At 38.2% G+C, this 6307-nt stretch overlaps 1 long non-coding RNA gene across 1 annotated transcript; it reads left to right on the forward strand.

Moving 5' to 3' along the window:
- The first annotated feature begins 769 nt into the window (after window positions 1-769).
- LOC140144785 (uncharacterized) lies at window positions 770-5884 on the forward strand. Its single transcript, XR_011857934.1, has 3 exons — window positions 770-922; window positions 2124-2215; window positions 5704-5884. It is a non-coding gene; the product is annotated as an uncharacterized lncRNA (long non-coding RNA).
- Window positions 5885-6307: the final 423 nt, after the last annotated feature.

The raw sequence follows: 6307 nt of genomic DNA on the forward strand, positions 1-6307 counted from the left end.
TCATCCCACATGGTGCACAATGTGGTTAAGATGTATGTATTTAATGGGTTATTCCAGTTGAAATCCATACACCCCTTATGGAAGACATGACCTTAATCTTCCACATAGGGAGTGTGAATTTCAAATGGCATTACCTGAATGGGTGATTATATGGATTTGCACTGGAATAGCCCAATGCACCAAAGTTGGCAATGTTTGTCTCAGAAACCAACATTTATACTGATTAGTACCGAGTCCACATTAGTAGTCAGACCAGATTATAACATGGTCAATTTCATTATCTCTAACATTAAAAAAAAAAGTGCAATATTTATAGTGCGCTATTCACAGGTGCAATGCCTATACGTTGGTCCACAAGCCTCAGCACACTTTACAGGTTGTCGCTGACCACTGCGGCCCCACATCATTCTTTGATGCTTAGAAGCGCACATCCTCGAAATTTCACAATTGACCTTCGCAGCCAGTATCAGCTCCCGATTTTCAGACGGGATACAATGAGACAATTAGCTGTATGTTCCTTGTCCATGGGAATTTTAAGCTTACTCAATTTTTCCACAAGAGCGTACTAAACCACCCTCAGGGTTACAACCCGCAACCTCTTGCACCATATTCAAATGCCTTATCGATTGAGCTAACTTGACTGCTTCTTAAATGTAACAAACAGAATTATTGGCCAGTTTAATTTTCTTATAGGAACAAAATCACAAAAATCCTTCAACGTTTTTAAACAGATTATATTATTTGTTATTTCTGTGTAATTTTTCAGTGTTTCTAGTTCATCTGACAGGTACCAACATCCAAATGATGTCTGCATAGCAGGCTACAGTGACCAGATACTCAGATTTGTAGCAGAGAGAGGCAATGGAGGACAGCTGAATCGTGTGGAGAATATAGACAAGGCTTATGGCTTGCAGTCTAATCAGTAAGTCAAGTTAACCCAATTAGTTACCATGAAGGAGAACTGTGACACAATTTGTCCAAAAAAAATCCAGTTAAATGAAGATTGATATGGTGAAACATGAAGTTAGATTTCTCTCAAAAAGAGGTGTTCCTCCTTCCAGTAGACTATCATTGACTGATTTTAAACTTAACATTGTGAATTCAGTTTCTTTTGTAAATATTGACCATCATAAATCTAAAACTGAAACTTAAGAACCCAAGTAAAGTTTATGTACACCCACCAATATACCACCTTCATATTCGCTGTCGTAGTGTGACATCAAAATTGACCGTTGCCAGGTCAACTTGTAACTGCTCAGAACCACAATCAAAATGATCACAACACAAAGTCAAGGGGTTGCTTACAGAAGTGCAAACCAAGTGTGAACCAGTAACTAAAGGTATGATGTATTCACTTTGACGGCAAATAGATTGGCATGTTTGTTCTGAGAATAATAACCATATTAACCAAGGGGTGATCTGTTATCCAGCTTAGTAGAAAATGTTCATACCATTATTTCCAATTGACACAGCATGCAAAAATTAATGTAGGTTTTTGCCGCTAAGCATACAATGTACTGGTAAAGTGCTCTCAGTAGAAACAGCCTGGATGCATGCCTGGCTATGGGTACAAGGTGTGTTGGTAAGAGTACAACAAACTCTGTATTTTCATTCTGCAAGTAGAAACAAACTTTTGTTTTTGATTGTTTTTGTCTTGCCTGAACTATGTTCAGAGAGAGATTTAGTGATCACTATGGCGTGTGTGTGGCGTAGCTAGCGGTTGTGGCACCCGGGCAATGATCACATGTCACCTTTTACACAAATGGATTGGCCAGAGCAGCTTCAAACATAATAACACCTACTTTTTTTATGTTAAGTTCTATTTTTTGTTGACCCCTTTATTTTTTATCCATTGCTATTTCAGCACCCCCAAATGTGGCACCCAGGTCACATGCCCCACCTGCCCCCTCACTACACCGGTGGGTGTGTGCGTTATCTTGTGAAACATAAGTGCTATGATGACGGCTTAGTGGGGGTAGCATGAACAAAGGGCCTCAACCTGATCAAATAATCAGCCAAAATAATGGTAATTAAGTAGCTCATTTGCATAATTTATGCATATCAAGTAAAATAACCTTGTGAACAGATAATCGGGAGATACGTATGGGTTATTCATTTTTCAGATGGCAGCTATAGCACATCAGGGTGTTTCTAGACAGGTCTCTATCCAGCCACAGAAGCCATTGCCAATACTTTCATCACAACAGACCAAAAGGTAACAACTATTACTCAATAGACTAGTGGCAAATGGTGGTCATAGGAAGTTTAGGCTTTAGGCCAAAGTGCAAGATTTCAATGGGTGTTATAAATTTCAACAATGTTCAACTGGAATTTACCATAAAACTAATATGGGATAACTGGAATTGAGAAGGTAGTGAAATCTTATAAAGGGGGTGTGCAAATTTTAAATGGAATAGTCTTTGTGTGCAATATATTGATATATAAATAAACTGCATCATATGTAAATATGAACTGAAATGGAATTATTGTTATGAATTGGACTTACTGAAGTATCATTAAAAGCACAATATTATAAATAAATTCAAATGATATTATGTAGACATTTTAGAACTTAAACTTTGGTGTTATTGTTATTGTGTTTTTATTGTCCATAGATATGTTTGCAACTGACTACCCCTCCCAATCTGCCTATCTGTGGCTCATCATGTCATTGTGTAGTGTAAAGTACATCACAGGGTGTATACAGACATCAATTCAAGTAATTTTCAGGGCATAGCCAGCATGGGGGGGGGGTTGGAATAAAAATTTCAGGGGAAAAGACGAAAAAATTCCAGTTGGATATACTGTTTATATAATACTGTTTTTTTTAGATGGAGACTGAGACTGTTAAGTTTTGGAGCTTCCAATGCACATAATTTGCACAAATGTTTGCATTGAATGATGTAATTGCTATTTTGGGCCCATGATTGGGATGAAAAGGGCTTTATTAGGACAATTTGCGAGCATAGTGTGCAAAATTTTACGATGTATTTTACACTATATTGGCCCATGATCGGGTGAGTTTTGGCTGAAAACAGGCTCCTTGTCCCTTTTCTTTTGCCTTCCAGATGTTCTTTCATTTTTTTGTCAGAGGAACACTTTTCTCTTTCATTTGTCTCTGACCCCCAATCTCCCCTGCTGGCTATGCTACTGGTATTCTTGAATTTATGCCCTTTATATGTCTGCACCAGAATTCATTTCATTTCATATTTTCCAGCAGAATAAGGTCAAGGGGAGTAGTGGATTTTATAGGGATATATTTGCCCCAAACTTGGCAATTTCCTTCCCCCCCCAATTTTTTTTCTCAAAATTATTAGCCTCCTGGTTTTTGTTTTAAGGTAGGTCAGATTTGAAAGTAAAGCAATTAAGTGAGACTTTGAAATTGTCATTTAACAACTGCGGGGATGCCAATCAAGGGCATAGGCAGGGGGAGCTTGGGGGGGGGGCAAATTGGCACCTTCCCTCTGATTTTTTTGTGCGGATAAAATGGGGACAGCAAAGAGTAAAGGGTCATTAAAATGACTAAAAAGGGGACAAAATATTAACAAATAGGGACGAAAATTTGGCTTTGCCCCCTCACACTAAGATCCTGGCTAGTAGCTATGCTACTGAACCCAATAGACAAGGAAAACTGAAATCATGAATAAAACCATATAGATGTCAAATTAAACTCACAAACAAATAATTATTGTATAAAATTGTTTACTTTTTTTACTCTGTTTTATTTTTATTGCACATGTAGTGAAAGAAGTTATTCACAATCAATTATAAATCTTAAGTTTTACCCTTCACACTAAAAAGTTACATTTATGCCCATCATATCAAACCTCAGCAGTAGCTGGAACACCCAAAAGGTAATAAAGAAAACAGAAGGGGGGGGGGGGATTTTTTCTATATTTGTCAAAAACAAAAGAAGGGGGGGGGTATATGACCAAGTTGAAATTGCACCCCTATGGAAGACATGACCTTAATCTTGCAGCAGTGTAAAATTCAAATAGGTTACCTGAATGGATGATTCCATTTGAGATACACACCCCTGTGTGGCAGATTCAGATCATATCTTACATAGGGGGTGTATGGATTTCAACTGGAATAGTCTAATCTACATTCAACATCAATGTACTTTGTGAGAGGATTTTGAAAGCCAATTGTGGAGTTGTGATGTGATGGATCCAGTGATATTATACCCAAAGACTCAAAATTCCACCATACGTACTGCTATATCGTCTATAATCTGACCAGCTCGTAATAGGCAGGACTCATAACATTGTGGATTGATATAGAATGGGGTACACACAGCAGGGTGCCAGCACCAACGCAAACTGCATATTGCATGACTGATGCACACTTTTGTGAATTTACACTGGCGTAAGTTGGGACTTCATTGTTTCGTGCAGTGACAAAAACCTAATAATTCTCACCTATTACGAGCTGATCATTGTATAGATGGAATTTTGTTGTTGCAATTTTCTTCAAATTGTGTGTTTTACATCAAAACTTTTATCTTGCATCCAACCTCTCTTATCCGGCCACAATGGGAACATGCATTGGCCAGATAAGTGAAATATCTGGATAAGTGAATTATGTGTAATTTCCTATTGAATGACCAAAGTACCAAAATTGGAACAACAACAGATTACTCAACATGAGGTAATACCACTGAATGATGAGCTTTGAGTGACATGTATGCAACATTATGTCATTCTGAATTCTTCATGACATTAGGTGTCAAAGCATTAAAAACATATTTTGCTGTGAAATTTGCACATCTGGATAGAGATCCGTATAAAAGAGGTCCGGATATTAGGGGGGTTGGACTCTACATATTTCATGAATAATTAGGAAGTTACAGTTACTTTTAATTAATGAATTAAGTTCACAATACAATACACACATAACACAAACAACCACACAGTTTGAATCAAAGTTTGCCAGGCACATAGCAAAATAATCATTAATAAACATTAAGTGGCCTCCATGAGTGACACACAAACATGGCAGAGTTGGTACTCTTTGATAGCCTGAATCCTTCAGACCTCGAATGGTGGTACTTTTTTTACCCACATTCCTTTACATTGCCTGAGTATTGGATGGATCAAATATATGTTATCTATTTCTGCTGCTTTGGTAACATCGTACAAATGTATGTACATCATCATTTTTCATTCTTTCAACAAAATCTGAAACCTTTAAGTGGTTTAGGGCAAGAAAGTCCTATCTGCATTTTATTTGAGACACTCGTATACAGCAGGCAAGGATTATTGTATAAGTGTTATATAATAAACACACAATGCAATCTAGCTTGCCTAACTTTGCAGTAGTAGCTTCTACCATATTCCATTGGATGTTCTATAGCAGGCCTTCTCAACAGCTAGTTTATTTGCAGTGCCAACTGGAAAATTTTAGTGATCATGAGGTGCCAACATGTTAAGGGAGGACTTTGCGAGGGAGTGTGTACGTGACTGAGCGCATAGCGGATGGGGTCCAGGGCCCACTTTAGGGCCCCTGGTGAGGTGTAGCCCCGATGAGGGTCCAGGGGATAGCACCCATGGAAGCTCCTGGATTTTATGGATTTTTTTTTCAAGCTCAGATATTGGGTATTTATACATTGTAACTCGAATTGAACACAGCATTTCCCAAACTTGTGTCAATCAAAATATTGTTATAAATTAAACATTTTTGTTGTCATATTTTCTGTTGCAGGTGACACTCCTGAGATGGGTGATATCAAGTCAGTTTTAGCCAGTGCCAGGATGAAATCAGAGAGTTTCCCCTCATTAACTGGCAAGAGAATTGTCAGTGAGGTTGATTGGAGTCTACTTCAAGAACAGGTGAGTCTGGCTGTAAGAGCTATTTTGATTGGCTACAAAGAGGGCTATATCATGTATTGAGAGCCAATCAGATAGGGTAAAAAAGGTTAAGAACAAGTGAGTCTGGCTGTAAGAGCTATTTTGATTGGTTACAGATAGTGTGTTTCTATTGGGACCATTATCCGGAAAAAACCCGGGTAAGAGATTAATCGTACCCAATAGAAACTGACCTTCTCCGCTATTCTCCGGATAATAGCGGCGAGAGTTTTCCGGGGAAATTATCCTACTTTTGGTAGGGTAATGGCGGAGAAATTATCCGGGTAACGCCAATAGAAACTGACATCGTTCCGACAGAGTGCGCATACAGGGGAGAAAGCGGAAATTGACACGGTCAGGTGATTTGTTGATCATTTTATCGTGTTTTGAAGTAGGCCTACAGCGTACAATCTTCACTCGGGAAAAAAATAGGCGTAAGATTATTTAATAAATCAGAAATA

Source organism: Amphiura filiformis, unplaced genomic scaffold (genome assembly GCF_039555335.1).
Source record: "Amphiura filiformis unplaced genomic scaffold, Afil_fr2py scaffold_81, whole genome shotgun sequence".
Classification (NCBI taxonomy): Eukaryota; Metazoa; Echinodermata; class Ophiuroidea; order Amphilepidida; family Amphiuridae; genus Amphiura; species Amphiura filiformis.